The 24,035-nt window shown below is 43.0% G+C and overlaps 1 protein-coding gene across 1 annotated transcript in view; it reads left to right on the top strand.

The window, feature by feature from the left end:
* Eaf1 (ELL associated factor 1) overlaps nt 1-20,568 on the top strand; it is a 36,739-nt gene extending 16,171 nt beyond the window's left edge. Inside the window, exon 7 of the mRNA XM_041662235.1 lies at nt 20,403-20,568. The gene's annotated coding sequence lies outside the window, so the exon portion shown is untranslated. The remainder of the gene's footprint in view (nt 1-20,402) is intronic.
* Nucleotides 20,569-24,035: the final 3,467 nt, after the last annotated feature.

Genomic DNA, 24,035 nt, shown 5'->3' with positions numbered 1-24,035 from the left:
CCTTTAGGCAAGTTCAGCAGTCCTCTCTCTGAAGGTTCTCTGTGTCCAGTTATGCATCAGTCCAGGCAAAAGCAGTTTCGTGTCCAAATGGCTAACCAACTCCGTAAGGATCCTCTTCGAAGTCCATCTTTCTCTTGAAGTAGATTGGTGCTGCCAGGAGCAGACGTGTCTCATTGTCATGAAAAGCCCTAAGTTATTAAAACATTAAATGTCATATTCTGCAGTCTTTGAATGACATGAAGAATGTCTACATGACTACATGCTTGACTATTATCGATGATTATTCATTAACAACCTATATTTCCTGATTATACATTACATTTTTAAATGAACTACACAATCACAATACCTTAATAAAGATCAGAAATACATATACATATAACAAAATTGACCTTAATACCAATAAAGTAAAATTTATACCAATGTAGATTATTCATATCTATATCATATCCCCTTTTAAATGTAAAAGAACATTTATAAACAGTATTTGGGAACATGGACACAGTTTTTTCTCCAAACTGCTTCCTGCTGTATGGGGGCGCTGTTAATCAGGTCTTTTATGGTGTAACCTGTGTGCCAGGTTCATCTCAGTTGGCAGTTGAATGAAGTAATTTTTTTGAGGGTGTTCATAGCAACCTTTCAGGAGGGCGTGGTCTATCATACCAAATTGGGATAGAAGCAATCCACAGGGTCTCATCCTCTGTGAAAACAAAAGAAGACCCTCTCCAAAGCATCATATCCTTCGGTCCAAATTCTGAAGTCATACCCTTATGATATCCATTCTGGTCTAGCTTGGTAGCCCATATAATGAAATGTCTCCTTGTACTTAGCTCCTTTACAGTCAAAAATTTTAAAGAAAACACAATGTACATAATCCAGACTCTCTGTGAATTTTCCATTTTTACGTGGCTTATTTTTCTTTTATTTCTTTTAATCTATAACTATCTGTACTCTGTCTCTTTAAAGACTTTACCCTTTGTTTTTATTCTCTCCATCTTTTTTTTTCTCTCTCTCAAGCCTACGTACACTCATCCAACATTGTGACCCATTTAGTGGTCTTTTATGTCTGAATCTGTCCTATTGTGAATCTGTAATTTTTTACTATCCAGGAACACTTCTTAAAATGTTAAGCACTTCTTAAAAACTTAAGTTGCGCCATGTAGAGGTAATACGGTACCACCTGTTTACTGCCAGTCTAAACCTTAATTGCGCGGTTATTAGGATAATTACGATAGTTCCTGCCTGAGACCAGCACAGTTCAGCATGGCGGAGCTGCTTGTGCTTCTGGGTCACTTGTGCCTCTGAGCTGCAGAGCGGAGGGCTGCTCTGGTTGTTGGCTCCACCTCTCTCCGATTTCAAAATGGAGGACGTACCATTTTCTACTAGCTCTGGGGCCACCAGGTAGGAGCCGCACTCAGCACTTTAACTCTGAGACTGAGCGTGTGGCACAGAAACTCTCTTCATCCAAGTTGCAGCCAAATCGGACATGCAGAACACTGCATAGTCTGAAAACATCTCTCTGTATGGCAGCAGGAATCCGCCATGCTCTCCAGCCTGCCTAAATCTGATTCTGCCATCTGCCCAGGCAGCAAGAGCTGGGCCAAGGCCATGGTCTCAGCTACTTTCCTCCTGATCCCGAGCGGGAACACAAACATCCAGTCTCATAAAAGCCATTGAAATGCTTTATAGCCAGAGTTCGCGCTGGCGGCACAGCCCAGGAAGCTGCGTTTTAAACTTGCAGCAGCTTTTTTCCTGCTATGGCTGCTGAGTCAGGGAAATTTCTTTGCAGGTTGCCACCCACAAACAGCAAAAAGCTGTGTTAAATTCTCTCTCTCTCCTTTTTAAGCCCTCTCAGGTTTTACGTGGTGTTAGTTACCACGTTGGAGCGCCACTCTGTAGCTTTATACCTGGAAATAATTACACGGAAACTGTATTCTTTTAAACACTGCTTGGCCCATTAGCTCTAGCCTCTTACTGGCTAACTCTCACATCTTGATTAACCCATTTCTATTAATGAGTGTAGCACCATGAGGTGGTGGCTTACCAGAAGGGATCTTAACCTGCATCCATCTTGGAGAGGAGAGCTATAGCGTCTGCCTCACTTCCCGTCTTCCCAGCATTCTTCTGTTCTGTCTACTCTGCCTACCTAATTTTCTGTCCTATCAAAGGCCAAGCAGTTTCTTTGTTAATTAACCAATGAAAGCAACAGATAGACAAATGACCTTTCTCCATCATTCCAGGCATTGAGACAAAGCTGAAACTACCCATGCAAGTCCCTACTGAATTTTTAAATTACCTTTTATTTGTTCTATGCAATGTTAGCCACTTGGGTGAGGTGGGAAAACTAGTTCTACAGAGAAGCCATGGCAATCCTTTGAAAAGTTTTGGGAAAATGCAATACAGATAAACTAGAGATTTGTAATAATGCCACTGGTAATTTATTTCTGTAGCAGAATAATTTTATCTATGGGTGATATGCTGCAGTAATAGGGAAACTTGAAAATTCCAAAGTCCTTTCTTTTCTGTATTGATAGTATGGTTTAGTGTGTGTGTGTGTGTGTGTGTGTGTGTGTGTGTGATATTTATTACATTATTTTGAAAGAGAATTTAATCTGTTTTGTAGATATGTATTAAGAACAATAAAGTGGATCTTTCCACTTGGCAAGGAACTTAGACTTTCTAAGACTCAGGCCTTAACCAGTAGGAAGTGTTAGGAAGTGTGTTTTTGTTGCCTCTGTTATTTTGGTCTTAGATTCCTTGTCTCCTTTATTAATGATATTTAAAATCTTGTGCCTAAAAATTCATTTGGCTTAATTCTGATGTAGACATGCATGTTTACATTTATATTTGCTGTGTAGTCTCTCTCAAGATGAATATATTTAAATAAAAATGAAGGTCTGCAATATATTCAAGTGTCTTGGGTTGTCAGTTTCTTTAACTGAAAATCTGTGTAAAATAGGGCCTTTTAAGAATCCTTTAGGCTGGGGCTGGAGAGATGGCTCAGTGGTTAAGACCTTTGTCTGCTCTTCCAAAGGTCCTGAGTTCAAGTTCCAGCAACCACATGTGCTCACAACCTTTTGTAATGAGATTTGGTGCCCTCTTCTGGCCTGCAGTGGTACATGCAGGCAGAACACTGAATACATAATAAATAAATAAATAAATAAATAAATCTTTTTAAAAAAAGGGAATCTTTTAGGCTAGGCAGAGGTGGCACACACCTTTAACCTAGCCCTTGGAGGCAGAGGCATCTCTGTGAGTTTGAGAATAACCTGGTCTACAGAGCGAGTTCCAGGATAGTCCAGGCTACACAGGAAAACCCTATCTTAAGCAACCAAAAAAAAAAAAAAGAATTCTTTATGTCTAAATCTAATGGATTAACTTAATTCCTTTTTAGTTTTGTGTCATAAAGTTTTAACTTAAAGGTCTTAACATTCAAAACTATAAAACAAAGTTTGGTTTTTAAAAGGTATGGCAGGAGACTAGAGAGATGACACAACTTTTGAGAATGCTGCCTGCAAGTATATTGAACAGATCCGGAGAGAGTGGACAGCCTTGCCTTATTCCTGATTTTAGTGAAATTGCTGTGAGTTTCTCTCCATTTAATTTGATGTCAGCTGTTGGCTTGCTATATATTGCCTTTATTATGTTTAGGAATGTTCCTTGTATCCTTGCTCTCTCCAAGACTTTTATCATGAAGGGGTGTTGGATTTTGATAAAGGCTTTGAGATGTGGGGATCATATGGTTCAGTTTGTTTTTATGGTGGGATTATATTGATGGATTTTTATGTGTTGAACCTTCCCTGTATCTCTGGGGTGTTCATGATCATGGCAGATGATTTTTTTTTTGATGTGTTCTTAGATTCGTTTTACAAGTATTTTATTGATTATTTTTTCCTTAATATTCATGAGGGAGATTGGTCTGTAATTCTCTTTCTTTGTTGCACCTTCATGTGGTTGGATATCAGGGTATCTGTAGCCTCAAAAGGAGTTTGGCAGTGTTCCTTCTGTTTCTATTGTGTGGAACAGTTTGAGGAGTTTTGGTATTAGCTCTTTGAAAATCTGGTAGAATTCCGCACTGATACCATCTGCTTCTGTTTTTGTTTGGGAGGCTTTTAATGACTGCTTCTATTTCCGTAGGGGTTATAGGTCTATTTAAATTGTTTATCTGGTCTTGACTTAATTTTGATATATGGTACCTATATAGAAAATTGTATATTTCTTTTATATTTTCCAATTTTATGGAATATAAGGTTTTGAAGTATGACCTCATGATTCTCTAGATTTCTTCAGTGTCTGTTGTTATGCCCCCCTTTTCATTTTTGATTTTGTTAATTTATATAGTCTTTCTCTGTTGTTTGGTTAGTTTCGATAAGGATCTGTCTATCTTGTTTTTTCTTAAATAACCAGCTCTTTGCTTCATTGATTCTTTGTATTCTCTTTGTTTCTATTTTACTAATTTCAGTCCTCAATTTGATTATTTCCTGTTGTCTACTCCTGCTTTTTGTTCTAGAGCTTTCAGGTGTTCTGTTAATTAGCTAGTGTGAGATTTCTTCCACTTTCTTATGTAAGCACTTAGTGCTATGAACTTTCCTCTTAGCACTGCTTTCATAGTGTCCAAATAGGTTTGGGTATGTTGTGCATTCATTTTTATTGAATTCTAGGAAATCTTTACTTTCTTTCTTCAGTTTTTGCTTGACCCAGGGGGTGATTCAGTTGAACATTTTTCAGTTTCCATGAGTCTGTAGGCTTTCTGCAATTAGTGTTGTTAAATTCTAACTTTAAACCGTGGTGATCTGATAAGATACAGGGGGATATTTTATTGTTTTTGTATCACTTGAGGTTTGCTTTGTGACCGGGTGTGTGGTCAGTTTTTGAGAAGGTTCCTTGAGGTGCTGAGAAGAAGGTACATTCTTTTGTGCTGTAGATGTCTGTTAATAAGTCCATTAGATTAATGACATCTGCTAGTTTCCTGTTTCTGTTAGGTTTCTGTCTGGATGAACTGTCCAGTGGTGAGAGTGGGGTGTTGAAATCTCCCACTATGAGTGTGTGGGGTTTGATGTGTGATTTAAACTTTAGTAATGTTTCTTTTACAAATGTGGGTGCTCTTCTATTTGCTGCATAGATGTTCAGAACTGAGACTTCATCTTGGATTTTTCCTGTGATGAATATGAAGTGTCCTTTTACATCTCTTAATTTTAGTTTGCAGTCTGTTTCGTTAGATATTAAGATAGCGACACCAGATTGTTTCTTAGGTCTGTTTGATTGGAAGGTCTTTTCCCAAACCATTATCCTGAGGTAATGTCTGTCTTTGAGGTTGAGGTGTGGTTCTTGTGTGCAGCAGAAGGGCTGCTCCTATTTTCGTATCCATTCTGTTAGTTAGCCTGAGTATTTTTACAGGTGAATTGAGTCCATTTATATTAAGGTGTATTAATGACCAGTGATTGTTTATTCCTGTTGTTTTTGGTTTTGGTGGTGGTGTTGGTAGTTGTGTGTGTGTGTGTGGTGTGTGTGTGTTTTTTTCACTTTTTTGAATTTGCTGATGTGGGATTATCTATTGTCTGTCTTTTTGTGGGCGTGGCTAACTTCTTAGATTGCAATTTTCCTTCTAGTACTTTGTGTCGGGCTGGGTTTTTGGATAGGTATTGGTTACATCTGGTTTTGTCATGGAATATCTTGTTTTCTTCTGTGGTGATTGAAAGTTTTGCTGAATCTAGTCGTCTGGGCTAGACGTTCGTGGTTTCTTAGTTTCTGTAGCACATCTGCCCAGAACCTTCTGGCTTTCATTGTCTCCATTGAGAAGTTGGGTATTATTCTTGATAGGTCTGCCTTTATATGTTACTTGGCCGTTTTCCTTTGCAGCTTTTAATATTCTTTCTTTATTCTGTATATTCAGTGTTTTGATTATTATGTGGCGAGGGAACTTTTTTCTTTTTTTCTATTTTTTTTTTTTTGTTCAGTATTTTTGGTGTTCTGTAAGCCTCTTGTATCTTCATACGCATGTCCTTCTTTAGGTTGAGAAAGTTTTTTTCTATGATTTTGTTGAATATATTTTCTGTGCCTTTGAGCTAGTATTTGTCTCCTTCTATCTCTATTAGTCTTAGGTTTGGTCTTTCCATGGTGTCTCAAATTTTTTTTTGTGTTAAGATTTTGTTGGATTTAATGTTTTCTTTGATGAATCTATTTCCTCTGATGTATCTTCACCGCCTAAGATTCTGTCTTCCATCTCTTGTATTCTGTTGTTTATGCTTGTATCTGTGGTTCCCAAATTTTTCATTTTCAGATTTCCCTTGGTTTGTGTTTTCTTTATTGTCTATATTTCAATTTTCTTGAACTGTTTTCTTTACTTACTTGATTGCTTTTTCTTGGTTTTCTTGACTTTCTTTAAGGGATTTATTGATTTCTTCCAGTTTTTTGTCTTTTCCTTGATTTCTTTAAGGGAATTTTTAATTTTCTCTTTAAGGGCTTCTGTTATCTTCATAAAGTTATTTTTAAGGTCATTTTCTCCTGCTTCATCTGTGTTGGGATAGTCAGGTGTTGCTATTGTAGAACCCCTTGGTTTTGGTGGTGCCACATTGCCCTTTATGTTGTTGAATGTATTTTTATACTACTGTCTACTCATCTGGGTTTGGGATTAATTATAGGTACAGGTATTGATTCTTCCTCCAATTGGTACAGGTGGTGTCTGTGCCTTCAGGGGCTGCTGATGCTGCAGGGGGTAGTTGGCCTGGAGGGAGGGTGATGGGTTCTGTGGGCTTGGGAGGCGGAGTGGGACTTGAAGGTTCCAGCGTCTAGTAGGTGGCAGGGGTGGTGGAGCGGCCTGCCTGCAGGAGTCTTACCTGTTGACCAGCTGCTGGGGCTCTTCCTCCAATCCCTTAGCGGTTGTTGAGTCTAAAGATACCCTGTACTTCAGAAGACATTCAGGGGTTAGTGAGTCTAAAGCAGAGATATCTAACCCACAGCCTGCAGGTCACATGTGACCCAGGTTAGGTATGAGTGTAGTCCAACACAAAATCTTAAAATATAATGAGGTATTTTTGTGATATTCTTCACTGCTTTTGATAATTTGATTGCATGTTTCTCTGATATTAACTTTGTAGATGACAGTATACTGTCACAATGTTTCAAAAGATAAACATGTATGTGCTCTAATAACCCTTTGGTCACAGTTTAGACACCACTAGATTTAACATTCGGTTCCAAACAATTCTTGCTTATCAAGTATAGCCTGGACATTTTTCAGAAGAATCTGTAAAAATGTATTATCCTGAAAATAATTAAATTTTTATGTGGTTAAAATAACGAAGGGGTAGTAGTTTATGAGGCAAAAATGTACCTGATGAGAAATTAGAGCTTAGTTAGAATCAATGTCTCCGATTCAGTGTCCTCTCCCTTTCCTGACATCAGCGAGAGAGGACTTTACACTTGACGGTGTCGAGAGTGCAGTGAGTAAGATTCTGAAGCAAAGGGCAAAGTCCTCTTTCTGCCTTGAGTGTATTCTGAGTTTATACCTGCTCTGACTGCCGAAAGTAGAATTATACCATCTCTTAAATATTTACTTCCTAAGGGCAGATAGTCTCCAGGACGAGTAAGCTCTGAAATACGACAGTTATCATAAATCATAATCCTGAAGCTTTGTATAGCATAGGAAATTCTATTCACTAGAATTGTTTGTTTGCTTAAGTTATAAACTTTACTCATCATGAGAAATTGAATTTTCTCTCCTGTTTTTGTATAATTAAACTGATTATCACCATATGTGTTATCGTTGATGTTTCCAGTATTTTCCATGTGAATTTCCTACATATTTTCTCCTTATAGTTGTGAAAATGAAATATGAAACTTGTAAAATATTCATGTCTAAAATTTGATGGGAAAACCATTCTTGTACAACCTCTAGAGGTTTGTAAATCCCAACACATGGGGTTCCACCAAGTCAGTGTAAGGAAGCCCCAGCCATTAGACAGTCCCTGACCTCTCCTGTTTTAAGATCTGTTGGAAGGTTTGCTGGTGAACTAGCAGGAGTATATGGGAAACCAAAGAAATGGGAACATCAGACAGCTGCAGAAAACATGGTGTTGTATAGGAAAGGAACTGTTAGCATAGCATCGTATATAGTTGAACAGCAATATTGTTCATGTACACAAACATCCCTTTTATGTGCTCTTTACTTAAGCCAATTAACATTCATTGCAGGTGGGATGATTATTATGGGGATTTTACAAAACAAGGCAGCTTTTCTGTAGTTCTGCAGGGAAAAAAATTGAAGTTTATGTATGCAAAGAGCAGAAACACACTTGGAGAATGAGTTAAAAAACAACCCCTAAGTTATACACACAGAATACCACACCAGAACCTCTGATTGAGGGAAGTGGACCATCATTAGGACACATCCTTCTCCATTGCTCTCTCTCCCTTTCTAGGTGGGGGTGTCTGATCTCTTATTTTAGTATCTCTTTTCTCCTCTCCATATAGGCAGTTTCCATATCAATTTCACCAAACTGGATAGAAACCAAAGGAGAAATAGGCAATAACAGAAGAAATAAATTAGTATGCAGTGATGAACAAGAATGGATTATTGATACATGTCATTACACAAAATGCATTATTGCTAGTGAAATAAGCAAGATTCAAAAGGTTATCCATTGTATTATTTCACCCCCTAACATTCCAGAAAAGGCAAAACTCTGAGTGGCTGGGTAGTGGGAGGCTGTATTATATAGTATAAAGTATAGTAACATAGAGAATTCTGGGATGACAGAGGTGTCTTTTCTCTTGGTTCTGGTCATGGTTACACAATACTACATCTATGTCCAAACTCAGAACTCTAAACTGAAAAAAGTAAGTTTGACTCTATGTTAAGTTTAAAAAAAGCAAAAACCCCAAAGTTGGCAGGGGGGAAGCAAAATTAAAGATATGTTAAGTTAGGGGTCGTGAGATGCTCAGTCAAGAAGGGCATGCTGTGTAAGCAAACACAAGATCCTGAGTCTGGTCCACAGAACCTATGTGCAGAAAAAACTGGGTATGGTGATAAATGCCAATAATTAAAAAGGGAGGACCAAGGCAATCCCTGGGGCTCGGTGGTGAGCCAGCCTAGCCATTTCGAGAGCTCCAGACGATAAAAGACCCTGTTTGCTTTTAAAAAGAAATAAAGTTGACTAGCACTGGAAGCTCTCTTCTGGCTTCCATGCCCGTGTGCATTCCAACACGTGCACACACTCGTGAAGTTACAGGGTCTGGGGGACATAAAAACATGGTAGAAATCTTGCCCGGTGTATTTAAGTTTACATGTTTTTTAAAAAATGTAAAGTATAAGGCAAAAATCATGGGTTAATTTTATTAAATACTCTTTGTTTTAATATTTATTTGTGGGCGTGTGGGACCACCTTCATTGTCAACTTGACAGACTGGACAGAGGAGCCTTTATTGAAGAATTGCATCCATCCTATTGGCCTGTAGACATGTCTATGGGGGAATTTCTTGACTAACGGTTGATACAGGAGAGCCCAGCCCACTGTGAGTGGGTGGGGAAGCATGGGCTAGCTGTTTAAGAAAGGTAGCTGAATAAGAGCAAGACCACCAGTGACAAGCTGCACTCCTCCATGGGCTGTGCCAGTTTCTGCCCTGAGTTCCTGCCCCGAATTCCCTTGGGGATTGTGACATGAGAATTGTAAGATGAAATAAATACTTTCTTTAATTTGCTTTTGATCAGAGTGTTTAATCACAGCAATATAAAAGCAAACTAGAATATCATGTGTTGAAGGAATGTGTGTGTGTGAATATGGAAACACATCCTACAGCTTGCTTGTGCTGCCCAATTTTAAATCAACTTGACACAAGCTAAAGTCATCAGAGAGAAGAGAGCCTCAACTGAAAAAAAATGCCTCCATAAGATAAGCAAGCCTTTAAGGCATTTTTCTAATTATTGGTTGATATGGGAGGGTCCAGCCCATTGTGGGTGGGGCCACCCCTGAGATGGTGGTTCTGTTCTCTGTAAGAGAGCAGGCTGAGCAAGCTGTGGAGAGTGAGCCAGTAAGCAGCACCCTCCATGGCCTCTGCATCAACACCCAAAACAAATGCAGGATTTAGTGCCTAATGATAAATGGACATCTCACAATCAACAGGCAGATTAAACAAATTTCTGGTTCCTCAGAGGCCCCTCAGGTACCCCACCCAAAGGCATTGTTCTCTCCCCCACCAGTAGTAACAGATACACCGAGTCATATCTGTTTTTATTGTCACCCAGGTATACATCCCCAGTCACTTATTCTTAAAGGTTATTGTTTTTGATGACATAATTCCCAGAACCCACATTTTCCTTCTTGTCTCTAATTCTCCTTGACAGTTTATCTGTGGTATGGGAGAACTCTTAACTCTTTGGCATGTAGTTCTTCATGGTTTGGGTTTTCTGACTGCATGCTCATGATGAAGCCAAATATGTCTATCATGTGTCCTGAGCACTGGCAGCTGGATGTAGGCTAGGGATCACATGGCTGGTATAACCCAAGTCCATTTCCCCAACAAGGGTACAGGCTAGGTGCTCTGTTGTTTTACGAGAAGACCCTGTAACTGCAGTTGCTGAATGTATTCAAAATTCACAAGGCTAAGTATGAAATATATTTAAATATTTAAACATTTAATCGACTTGTATCATTTGTTCTTTAGCAATATTAAAGACTTACAATGTTTTTACATTTGAGGGTATTCTATATATAAAGAAGATAAAATATGTCATGTGTTCATATTGATCCTTGGAGTTCAAAGCAAGGACTTTGAATTTTAAATTCTTGGTGGTTCTCAGGGACACAAGTGATAATAGAATCTCAATATTAATATTTTTAGTTCTTAGGCATAACATGGATATAGTAGCAGAGACAATGCAAAAAACAATCTGTGTGCTATGTCTAATGAAATTATTGTGCTGTAAAATGATGTAAGATTGTACATGTGGAAATAAGTTAGTATACACATCAATGTCTTTGATTCATCCCTGATTAAAATCAGAATCAGCATCCATCCCTTTAAAAAAAAAGTCTATTAATTGGGTTTGGTGAAACAAACCAAAAAAAAAAATGCTTAGTTACTTAGTCCACAACAGAACAGAAGCACAGAAATATTCAGATAGAAGCTGGGCGGTGGTGGTGCACGCCTTTAATCCCAGCACTCGGGAGGCAGAGGCAGGCGGATCTCTGTGAGTTCGAGGCCAGCCTGGTCTACAAGAGCTAGTTCCAGGACAGGAACCAAAAAGCTACGGAGAAACCCTGTCTCAAAATCAAAAAAAAAAAAATATTCAGATAGGAACAATATCAAAACCCAGCTGTTATTAATCTGAAAAAATCAGTAAGGACAGAGACCATATGATCATCTTATTAGAGGCAAAAAAGGACAACTCCACCTGGTTGATATGATGTCATGATACTGATAGCGCTACTACAAGACCTGTTTTGGGTACCAGGTGCACAAGCCAGTTCTAACTTGGTTAGCTAAAATGGTGCACATCTTTTACAATGTTCTGGCCAGACCTCCACAAAATACTCAGAGACTATTTGCAGTCTTACCAGACATTAATCTTGAAATTTAACCATTATTTTACTTTCACAGGATCCCCTAGAAAGAATGTCGCCCCCATGACAGCTGGAAGTAATTCTAGAGGATGATGTCCCCTATCCCAGAAAAGCTAGTCCTCAGGCTTAGGGACAGCATTTAGGAGTTGATTATAATTGGTATACAGTTGAAGGTTGGGGGAGGAATTTTTTAAGCTCAGGAATCTTTTTGAAAAATTTTGAAAATTGGATGATGGGATAATAGATTGGTATTTGTGAGTTATTATTTATAGACAATTACATTGGTATACATTCTTGTATATTGATACCAAGTTAAATTATATTGAATATTGTATGCATGCATGCTTCTACCTCTGTTTAAAACATTTTTTATGTATTGATTATATATTTACCATATTGCAGTGTACATTTCTATCTCTGATCAAGATACTTATATATTATTTACATTTGGAGGTCATTGTCCTCGTTTATTGTCTTAGTTTTTAAGTTATATAGGTATTAAGAATTATAGATCAATAGTCATCTATGTTTGTCATACTTATAGTTAGACTAGTCAGGTTCTTTAGATACATAGAGATTATATTCTGCATAGATAGATAATCTTCAACCACTTCAAAGAGCTGTAGAATATGGCGTTTAAATAACTTAGAGTTCTGTTGAAGTGAGACACAATTGCTCCTGGCAGCACTGATCTATTCCTGAGAGAATGTTGAGCACCAAAGACACTCCACTTGGAGCTTGTATTTTTCTTGGCAAAAACTGGCCTGTGGGCAAAGAAATGCCCATGCCTCAACCAATGTCAAAATACATAGTATCTGGAAATGGATAAGTAGGACTGTCAACTCTTGTCAAGACAGGGTGAGACGGTTTTGAAAAGTTTCTCTCCTTTGAAAATAGTCTGTCAGTTATTCTAGGCCTTAGCCAAAGTTGGTTACTTCAACATTGCAAATGAGACTTTGGGTGACTGCCCAGGCAGCCAGTTGTCTCTGTCATGTGTTGCACGTTTTGGAAGTTGCTTGATGGCATTTCCTGCTTACTCAAGTGATATTATCTCCCTTCTCGGGTCTTCGATGGGGTTGAAGACTAGATAATTGTAGTTACTTTCCTCTTATGACTTGGACAAGTTCCTTATTATGCAAGACTTAAGCTAGTTAGGATAGGATATTTGTTCTTATCGTATATAATTTTGTATAAGCACCAGGAGGTCTCAGTGTATAGATACCAGGCTGTGACATTCACTGTCCTGGGTAGTCCAGGCACAGCCTGAATTCTCTTGAGATGCTGAAAAATGAGCAGAAGCCCATGATGTCGGACCTGCAGAAATGGCCCATGGAGGTCAGTGATGCCTTGAATGAGTTCAAGCGACTGGGAGAGGAGAACGAATCCTAAAGTAAGGGCCTGATTTAGCTTTGGAGAGATTGTCACTTCCCTCTGTCTTTGAAGCAATATGAGGTCTCTGGTTCTGGTCTGTCTGTCTCTTAGAAGGAACCTGTCTTGTGACCCTTGGAATTGTGCCTCTTTGATTCAGTTTTGCTGAGTGTGAAAAGATACTGTGCCCCTCCCAGTGATGTCCTGCCAGCCTCAGGAACCCTTAGATAGAAAAATGGTTTGCACTGTGAAGTGAGTGTTAGGTAGCTCTAGGGGCTCTGGGACTCTGGCAGGGGCTTTACAGAGCTGATATCCATGGGATGCGTAGACAGAATTTATTCTATTTGGGACTTCTGCCCTCATTCAGGAGTGTCTGCCCTCCATCTGCGGATGCTTTCCCAATTCCATGACCCATTAAGCACAGGTGGGACTGCATCCTGTTCTCAGGGTCGCAGTGTAACTTTGGGTGCCCAGGTTTTCAGAAGTAGTTTGACTCTTTCTGGAATTTGTTTATTCTCTGGATTTGGTCTGCTTCTGAGTGATACTGGCTTGACTACTGTGAGCTCTAGTCTTTGATGTCTGGGGTCTTGGAACTTTTCAGGGCTGGTGGTACCTGGAGGTAGGGATGGCAGGTGCAGACTGGATGGGGCTCACCATTTTTGTATGGTGGTTCAGTTATCTCCACAGCCTGGTCCTGCAAGATTTGACTCAGCGGAAAGAAAATGTGCATGTGTTGAGGCTGAAGAACCGATTGCTGCGGAAGGAGAAGATTGAACTGCAAGAGTCCTGTGAGGAGGTAGGAGGCTCATTAAGGAGGCCATTGAGAAGATCTGTGGGCATCAGGTTGGCCGAGGCAGTGGGGGCCTGCTCACCTGTCCACCCATAAACATTGAGACACCCACATATCCATCCACCCAGCCATCCAGACTCTGACCTACATACCTTCCAATTGCTAATTTCTGTGATATCATAAGTCTCTCTGGAGAGTTAGTCTCTTGCAAGAAGCTTGATGGTTGTCCAGCAAACCCTCCTTCTCTGCTATAAACCGCAGTGCCTTCAGAGAGATGGGTCAATCACATTACACACCTACATGTCACTATGGATGGAGGACTGCTCTGCAGAGAGCTACTTTAGAAATAGCACAGAGCTTTCATTGATGAGATCGGAGGCCTGGGGCTCATTTGCACTGCAGGGGTCCTGTGAGATATCAGGTAGGAAGTAGCTTGCTAGTACTAGAACCCAGTGCCATTGCCAAGTGAGTGGTTCTCAGTGTCAACTTTTATGGTTTGCATATGGTCTTTCTTCCTGCATCCCAGTGTGTTCTCTTCCCCTTGCTCAACTCTTGGTTCACACTGGCAGAAGTGTGAGTATCAGCTTGTCGGCCTGTTTTCTGTAGGTGGTGCTGGGAAGTTCTCTCATCCTGGTGCTTCCAGTCTGAAGCTGACTGGGTGACCCTAGATGTGGGCAGTCTTTGCTGAAGGTTGGGGTAACAGATTTGAGGTTTCAAGAGAGAACATTTTATCCAATCACCTCAGTGTCGTTCGGCTAATCTATGTGCTCCTCTAGGCATTTTTAGTCTCCATGGGATGGATTGCAGAGGTGTGGGTCTCAGTTGAAACACCGTATGTGCATTGTCTTAATTCAACTGTTCATTCAACCTGGTGTGCATAGTCTAAACTCAACTGTTCATTCACCATGATGTCATCCTCTTTTTTCGGCTCCCTTCTGATTTCTGTGCTTTGTGTGTATTGATGCAGGTGTGTAAATGTGTACATTGGTGGATGTGTTTGCAGGCTACATAATAAACTCCGGTGTAGTGCTCTGTTGTTCATTCCGTTATTCCCTTGACCCTAGGTCTCTTACTGAACCTGAAATTTTCTGTTCTGGCTATTTTGGCTGGCCAGCCCTTTCCGGATCTCCTGTCTTCCAAGGTGGACCTTCTGTCTTGCTTTGTCTCATCTAATTGTTACGAGTTTCTACAGTTCAGAAAAAGGAAGGATGTAGTAGCGCTCTCTTCTTTTACACAAATTTATTATTTTGGAATTAATGTGTTCTGTGGTAAATAAGAAAAATCAAACAAGACAGCTATTTTAAAAATGAAAAGTAGACTTCTTTCCTTTCATTGCACACAGCTTACAGCAAAGGAAATGTCTCAGTGGCTTCACAACAAGGAATCCCACAGTGCATCCCTTTGCTGACATTGAGTTGTTGGCTCTATCCTGTGCATGGCTGTGTCTTAGAACAGATCCCTCTCATAACTGTGCAGAATGCTGTTTTCCTGAAAAGGATACAGGTGATGTTACTAGCCTCCTTCTGATTGATATTGGGGCTGAGTTCATATTATACACCCTGTAATCTATTGAAAACTCCCTGGTGTTGACCACGGGTCACTTTCCTTCGCTTGAGCTCTCCAGGCCTTCTGTGGAGGAGCCAGGGCAGGTTGAGTGAGGGATGTGATGGATCAACCCGGAAACCTGTGGGATCGGTGAGTCTCGGGATGGATAAAGTTCATGGAAGAAAAGCAAGTGCAGGACAGAGTGGCAGAACCTGGCTGAGTCTGAGAGCCTTGTAGACAGCAGGGAGGACCCACTACCTCCCCCTGCAGCAGAAAAGGTTATGAAAGGCAGTAATCTTCTCAAGTTTCCTGCTGGTGTCCTCTTCCAGGAGTCTTCACAGCATTGTCTACAAGACCCTTCCAACCTGCCATTGTGTGGTAGAAAAACTCAGTAGGCATTAAGCAAGAATAAAACCTATTGACCACAAAGTCTCTGATAGCAGGGAGCTAAAGGGAGATAGGAAAAAAGAATAGCAATCAAGGTCCAAGATCCAAAATTCTAAAATCCATCCACATAAGAATATGTCCCCAGGAGGCTACACACAAACCTAGCCAGTGACTCAAGAGCTGGCAGGTGCCCTATGCTTGCCTAGAGGAGAAATAATTTAGACACTCCATCTTTGCTAGAGTGCTGGTGTAGGCTAGAGGCTAGGAAGAGGAGAACGTGAGTTGGAGCTGCTATTCCAGAAGAGCCAAGGACCTCAGAGGGCGCCCAACCCATTCCCTGGGAAGCCATTGTCTTCAAGACTTCCTTATTGTGGGCAGGCCCCTCCCACCTCCAAACCAGAACCTCCTGTAGCTAGAGGTGCTTAAAATGTAAAATAGACCGCAGCGAGGGCAGTGCAGCTCTGACACCAGCAGTCAGTGGAGCCAGGCTGACGTGCAGTTCAACTCAATGCCACAGCAATATGTTCTATGTAAACACCAAGTGAAAATAATCAGAGGCTTTAGATCCTGATGAGTCTCTGTTCCTCAGAGGACGATCCAGACAAAGAGTCTGTCAAATTTCTCAAAGTGTGGCAAAGGTCGGTTTTGAAAGCCATCTAGAACCCAGAGACAATGAAGGCTTGCTGTCCCTGATATGTTAATGTCCCTTATATGTTAATGAAGGAACCTGGGAACAGGTCAGAAATGGAAAACTGTACTGGAAACAATAACAGAAGCCAAGCAGAACAGAGGCATAAAATAGAACGTGACACAGCATGACCTCTCCAAGGTTCCTGAAGGACAGAATGACAATAACAGAGCTGGAACAAGGACAGGGTTCAGGGGCGTGCGCGTGTGTGGGGTGGAGGGAAGGTCCACTGGAGTCACTCAGATGCCATCAGATTGGCCTCTGGACATGGGGTTTGCACAGAGAGGAGGAAGGGGAGAAGGAGAAGGAGTGTGAATGTGAGTGAGAGAGACGTGAAGATAGAGGAGGGGGACCCTAGCTGAATGCCAGGAGCAGGAAGCAGAGCAATGGGCAAAGGGCACTCACGTTAGAGATCTGGAATTTTATTTCATGGTGAATAAAAATCCACAGCAATAGAAGCCCTGAGGTTCTGAGTTTGAGCAGAGTGGAGAGCACCACACTCAGCCTGTGGGCTTCCCCCCCCACCCCCCCACCCCCGGGGATTCCCTAGTTCAGTTTTCTCTGCTAATGGATCATCACACTTTTGCTAGCACCCTCATGTGGGCATTCCTTATGTGTTAAGGAGTCCCAGGGTAATTTTCTAAAGCTAAGTACATGGTTTCCATGACTGTACCCTTAACCTAAATCCCACACTGTAACCAGCTCTGCAGGTTCTTCCTGAACGTGCTTTCTAACATTTGTTCTTGAGGAAGGTGACCTTTCCTTGGTTATGTTCATAGTAACATAGACTCTCAGTAAGAGTTGCTTGCTCATATTGATGAACAGAGTGATTTTGAGGAAGGAATGAGACATTTTCAGCATCTTTTGAAGGAAAAGCTCAGTTCTCAACTATGGCCTCCAATCAAGCTAAGGGAACTCTGGGTTTGGAAGGAGGGGGTGCTGAGTGGTTTACTCTGTGTTCCCAGAGAGGCTCCTGGATGGGGAAGCTGGGGTTCTGGTCAGTTCAGGACTGCTAGTTAGCAGGGGGACAAATGCAGGTCCCCATGACATCAGCAGTCCCTTCCCCGGACAATTCTACTGTATCCCGGAGAGCTCCCTACATTCCATGTGATGTCACCAGTGTTGTAGCAACACCAACTGCCCTTAGGACATTCCTCGGTGCCCACAGGGTCCAGCAGGAGTCATGTTCTCAAGACTGAGGGGTCTAATTAGGAGAGCGGATGGAGAAGGTCCAAAGAACAGAGAGAGGGGGGAGGAAGCTGACGCTCAGTTTGGGCGTAAAGCAGGAAGGAATAAACAGTTCTGGCAAAGACTCTGTGAGTCATGGGCAGGAGGTGGGCAGCTTTCTGGAAAAGGTGGATTTGAGGTGGGCCTTCCAGTAATGGGGCAGAGGACCAGGAGCCTCTCAGTAGCTAATGGACATCCCTGCTTATCATAATTCATCAAGGTCAAGGGTTCCAGAACATTAGTTTACCCATCTCCTAAGCCAGAAGCTGACCAGGCCAAGGATGTTGTGCTGGGATGACCGCTTAGCTGTGACCTTCACTGTGGTTTGGGTTGATATGTGGGGACGGAAGGAGACCACAGAAAGAAGGGAGGGACTAATGTGTCTCCATCTTAGGGAGGCATCACTGCCTCTCACCTTCTGCAGTTTCCTGTGGGTCCAGTCTCTCTCTGACACTAGCCACAAGGGAAGAAAAGTTCTCTGGACAAGACATTATGTGCTCAGACTGTACTGCAGAATTCCTCTGAGCACCTCTCCCTGACAGTGGCCCCCTGTTCTATGTCAGCAGTTGAGGATGGCAGGCAGTTCTCTAGTGTAGCCAAACAACTGTCTGAGGTATGGGAGCAGAGCAGAGACTGGCTGCCTCCTGCCAGCTTCCGTGATCTGGATAGTCAGTGGGTGACCTGGGGAGCCCGTTGACCATGTTGTGCCCCCGCATGGCTTTTCAGTTGACAGCCGTGGGCCTGGATTGACCAGGAAGGAGAGCTGGGCTCCTCACAGCAGCTGAGTGCTCATGCACTGTGCTGTTATTCTCCGGCTTCTGAAACCCAGGCAGGCTTCAGGGCTTCGGACCATGCTGCATTCTGTGCTGCTGTGAATACTGTGTCTGAAGAGGTGGTGTCTGTTCCCCTGAGCATGTGTAGGAGGCAGAGGAAAGCCCCAGCTGCTTATGTAGCCACATCTCTAGAGCGATGGGAGAGCCGAGGTCCGCAGAGGGAGCATCTCAGCCTGGGTTGTCACCAGGTTCCCGACATGGTATTTCTGTTTGGTCCTCAGGGTCCATTGTCTATGCCTTGTTGCTATGCCATCTCACTAGTGTTCCATCTACCCACAGATGATGCTATGGTGCCATCATCCAAACCAAGGCCCCGTACCCAGAAACAGATGCAGAAGGAAATGGAGAGGCTGACCAGGGAGCTGCAGCTGATGACCAGGAAAAGAAATGAGCTGAGAGATCACGTGATCTTTATCACGGAAGGAAAGGTGGATGATAGGTATCCATTGTTTCAGACTTCATGGGACTGTCAGCAATGTCCCCCTCACCTGCTTTCTTTTAAGGTCTTGGGCTCCACAGTGCCATCTCACCTGAGCTTGTGGGAGCTCATGGACTCTGGACCAACAGATGGGAGCCTCCATGGGATGACCTAGGCCCTCTGCATGTGTGTAACAGTGTGTAGCTTGATCTCTTAGTAGGGCTCCTATCAGTGAAATCAGGACCCTTCCCTGGAGCTTATCTGCCTTTTGGGAACCTCTTCCCATGCTGGACTTCCTTGCCTACCCTAGATATGACACGAGGCAGGGAGCTCAGCCTGTATTGCCGTGTTTTCCTCAAGTCCACAGGAGGCCTGCCTGTTTCTGCTGGAGACAGAGGAGGAGTGGAACGGGAGGGAGGTATAGATGGGAAAGGGGGCAACAGCGAGGAGAGGAGGGAGGGGTATATGTGATCAGTATGTAAAAGAAGTATCAATAATTCTATTTAAATAAAAAATAAAAAAAAATCTGATAAAAAAAAAGCTGTTGGGTTCTAGGAGGCTGCACTTCCTGATTGACTAACCTCATGTCCTAAGTTCCTCTCAGAGGAGAGGCAGCCCCGAAGCTGAGATGGGGACTCTAACAATTCTGCTTCCTGCAAATGAAAACCAGAGCCTGTGGTCTGAGTCACACAGCTCAGGGATTGGGGCAGTAATGTGTAGTTCCCAACATGCATTATCAAGACATGACAGATGGTGGCCGTGTGAGATACGAGCTGCTGTTAGCTTGTGGTGAGTCTTCGGGTGCAGAAAAGTGCTGGTAGCAGCTGGAGGGGCCTCTTCCCACTTGGTCCATCTCAGTGTCACTGGAAGTTCTGGTGCTCATCACTGTTTCCCTTTAATTTTGTGCATTGTACTCATTGACAATACTGCTCCACACATTTCTTTGGCATCTGATTATGGGTGTTTTTCCTCTCTGTGTCTCTATATCTCTCCTTCTCTCTCTATTGCATGTGAGTCTGCATACACACATTTGCATGTTTTTCTGTCCCTGCAGACAACAGCAGCCAGGGATCTGTGGTAGAAGCTAAGGATTTGCCTGACCCAGTTTCTAGGAGACACCACTGCTGAGGGTGGGATCCCCACTTTAAGCATTACTAATGTTGTCTTATGTGCTCACTTTGATGGCACCTAGGAATCCCTTATGGAGTTTGTTTATATTGCTGTCCTGCTGTTGGGTCTCAAACCCAGAGTTGTGTTCTCTCTCTTACTGCTCAATGACAGTCATCCCGGGTCTAGAATCGCTTTCTGAAACAGAAGAGATTTCATTGCAATATCTGGTGTGGCAAGACCTGTGGTATAGACTCCTGGTAACACAGAGAGCTAGACTGACCATCTAGGCCTACTGCGTGAGCTCATGCAGGCCTCTGCTGACCTAGGGTCAGGATAACAAGAAATAAGCATCACGAGGTTCCAGAACATAGTATCCAGAATGTGGCAACCCCTGGGCTGTGGTAGACCAGGATACAACTTAAGTTTCCATGATCCTTGAGGCCTGTGTTCATGGGAGTCTTTCCTCCTGTTTTAGGCCCTACCACCCGCCAAATCCCCTGAATGAGAAAGTGAAGCTACAGCACAAACAGGCCTTGTCAGCACTAAAGCGCCTGGAGGACGAGAACACCGAGGCCTCAGAAAAGTTGAGTGAGCTGACCTTGGAGACAGTCTTGTATCGGTAAGGGCACATCTTGACGTGGGCCCTGAAAGTTGTGGAACGGCCATCTCTGCCTTTGTTTTTCTCTGCATGGAGACTTCCTGCCTCTGCTTCTAGACTTTCTGCTTCTTAGCAAGCAGCTCTGGGACTTGTGTCTCTCAGACTCATTGGGAGTGTGAAAGAGACTGTTAGCCCTACCACCATTGTCCTAGAGCCTCTGGAGCCTCTAGATAGAAAAGGGCTTTGCACCATGAGGGAAATGCCAGGCAGCCCTGAGTGTCTGGAACACAGGCCCAGGCTTTAGAGATCTGGGGGCTGTGGAACTTGTAGGTAGAATAAGCTCACCTTTGGTCACCTGTCCCCTCTTGGAGGGTATTCGCCATCTACTTGGTGATGTTTTTCCATTACTATGGACAGTTAAGGACAATTGTGGGAGACTCCTCTTCCTATTGAAGGGACGTGGATCCTCTTTGGTGTTGGGTTTTCCATAGTAGTTTAATGCTTTCTGGTATTAGCTGCTGTCTCACTTTGGCTTTCTGAGTGTAGCTGTCAAGGCTGTGTCAGACTCTTAGCTACATCTTCCAGGAAACATAAAGCCTTTTGGGGTGAGGCAGAGGAGGCAGGAGGAGGCTGGCGGGGCCTTACTATGCAGATTGTGTTTTCAGAGGTCTGCACAGCAGGCTCCTGCTGCAGCATACTCACCTGGAGCAGAAGGTGGACTTGCTGAGACAGGAGAAGAAGAAATTGCGGGATGATTGGGTCCTACTGATGCACCACATAGAGGACTTGAAAGTGCTCTGTAAGATCCAAGAGGAGAACAGTGACGTCAAAACCCAGCAACAACAGGTGGGGCAGGCAAATCAGTCAGGCTACGGTCTGGCCCCATTTGCCCTTCTGACTGCTCTCTGCCCACCCTCACCTGTGCTATCGCCCCCACCTGACTCTTTCATGTTCCCATTAGTCACCCACCTCATGCTACCAGGTGTTCATTTCAGGGTCCATGCGCAAGTACTTCTGGGAAGTTAGCCTCTTAGGAGAAACTGAGTTATTGCTCTGTCTAGGTGCACAGCAATAGTCACCAAGACCTGGAATTGCTGTCTGAAACAGGAGAACCATTCCTGCTGCTCTGTTTGGAGCTGCAGTCCAGTGAAGGGAAGGGTCAATAACATACCACACACGTACATGGATCCATGATAGGTAGCATTCTATGCACAGAGCTTTGAGTGAGTGAGGTCTGGCTCCTGGGCCTCATTTGCTTGGCAGGGCTCATGTGAGATCACAGGTGGGAAGCAGTTTGCGAGGAGGAGATCCCCATGCAAGGCCTATTGAGTGCCCCTCACTGGCATGGGTTAGGGTAGCATGGGGCCTTCTCCTTTCTTCCTGTGTCCCAGTGAGTTCTCTTCCCTTTGCCCAGCTCTCAGTTCCCAGTGACAGAGCCTGAGTAGCAGCAGCTCCTCAGCCCTGTTGTCTGGGATTAGTGCTGGACAGTTCTCCCATCCAGCAGACTTCAGTCTGGGTTTGATTGGATGATCTGCTGGGGGTTTTAACAAGCTGGTGGTGGAAAGTGGGAGGTTTGGGCCTGCAGGGGAAGAATTTCTCTATCAGCTCGACATAGTCTGGCCAAGCAAATCACAACCGTAGTAATCCTCAAGAAATGATGGCTGAGTTGTGGGACTGTTCTGAAAGAGCTGATATGGTTCGTCTAAACTGCTCATCCGCCATGATGTTTCTACAAACTCTATTTCTCCCTCTCTGTTCCTTTTTCTTTAACTCTCAGTTCTTGTGTGTGTGTGTGTGTGTGTGTGTGTGTGTGTGTGTATTTGTGTGTGTGCCTATGTGTATGTAGTGTAAGCATATGGGTGTTGTGGTGCATGGCACACGTGTGCATTGGCTAGCAGAGACCACTGTGTTTCTATTCAGTCTCTGCCTTGAATCAGGCTTCCTTACTTCCCTGGATGTTTACTGTTTTTCCTTCCTGGATGACCAGCAAGCTACTGGGATCCTTTGTATGTGCTTAGATTTGTGTGAGATTGTGTAATCCTCCACTAAGAACACAATCTTTTAATGAACAGGAGCTCAAGGGATTGGTGGAAAGACTTCAGTTCCTGCTGAAGCAGAAGGAAACAGACACCCAGAAAAAGGACTTAGCAGAAAAGCTGCAGCATCACTTTGAGTTCTCCCAGATGAGGTAGGAGCCCAGAATGGGAGGACATGGTACAGACAAGTGGATCCCCTGTTCCTTGGACCTTTGTCTTTTATAAGTTTCTGCTCCTCTGCTTGGCTCCGAAATAGAACCATGAAAAGAAACCAAAAGATATTTGTGCTGATTCAGTCAACAAGAAATTCTATCCAGAAAATAATACATTGGTATTCATGTTTTATTAGAATTGAGTCTCACTTTCTCCCTCCTGACCTTTCTCTGCTCTCAGCAGACTTTCCTTGAACTCACAGAGACCTGCCTGCTTCAGCCTCCCCAGAGATGTGATTTAAAGGTGTGCACCACCATACCTTTCTGAAACAGCATTTTTATTTAGGAACATTCTGGGTAGAGGAGAGATTCCCACCTTTGAACAGTGCTCTCTGTAACATTAGCCTATTTCCTGTGTGAAGCGTTCTCTGGATAGAATATATTAAGGACTGTCCAGGATGAACCCAGGCAGATACTTCAGCTACAGGCCGTATCAGAACCTTCTCGGAGTGTGCTATAGCAGACTCCCAAAGAGAGCCAGGATGCAGATTCCCAGCTCTAGTCCTAAGGAAATGCAAGTCTCTGTTTGGTCCCAGAGCCCAGGCAGGGCCAGTTTTCTCAGCACACATAGCAGGAAATGCTGCTCTAGCATGACAGGCTCTATCTTGCATGGTGCTCATGTTTATGGTTCCTCTGGGCATGAGGACTGAGCTAACCTCATGACCTTTTTCAGGTGACCTGATGGCAAAGCTGTATTACTGTTATCAATATGATGTGTTGGTCAGTAACTCCTCATCAATACCAAGTGTATTGCTCATACACTGTTGGCTATGGTAGTTATATTATGCTGTTATGTACAAAATGATGTCCCTGATCTGTAGGAGAATGTTCTATTTTTCTAGTAGAAAGGACAACATACAAGCTCAGTTTAAGTTATGACATGTGTCTAGGACTGAGAAAAGTTCTAGGCCCAGCTACTCTGTGATCCTTTTCCTTTGGGGCTATAGAAATGATATCAGTCCAAAGATCAATGTTGGTTCTCCAGGACGCCTAGGTGTTGGGAGGTAGGAGCCAGACAGTTGACATGGCATGTCCCCTCCTGACTTGTGCCTTAACTGCTATCCTCTCCCAGGTCCAAAACACTCCAGCCTGAGGTGGAAGAGGCCACAGCCCAGGATGAGAGCCACTTGCAGAAGGAGTTGCTACAGGAAGAACCACCTGCTGAGGCCCGTCCCCAGCAACTACTGAAGTCCGGGGATCAATTTTATTCTTCAAATTTGGATTCCATCATGGAATAGGCCTTGAGTATGTCTAGCCATTGA

This window comes from Microtus oregoni, unplaced genomic scaffold (genome assembly GCF_018167655.1).
Source record: "Microtus oregoni isolate MIOR12 unplaced genomic scaffold, Mior012 000013F_ref0000133, whole genome shotgun sequence".
Lineage (NCBI taxonomy): Eukaryota > Metazoa > Chordata > Mammalia > Rodentia > Cricetidae > Microtus > Microtus oregoni.
The sequence above is the reverse complement of the archived record's forward strand: the minus strand, read 5'-3'. Positions and strand labels throughout refer to the sequence as shown.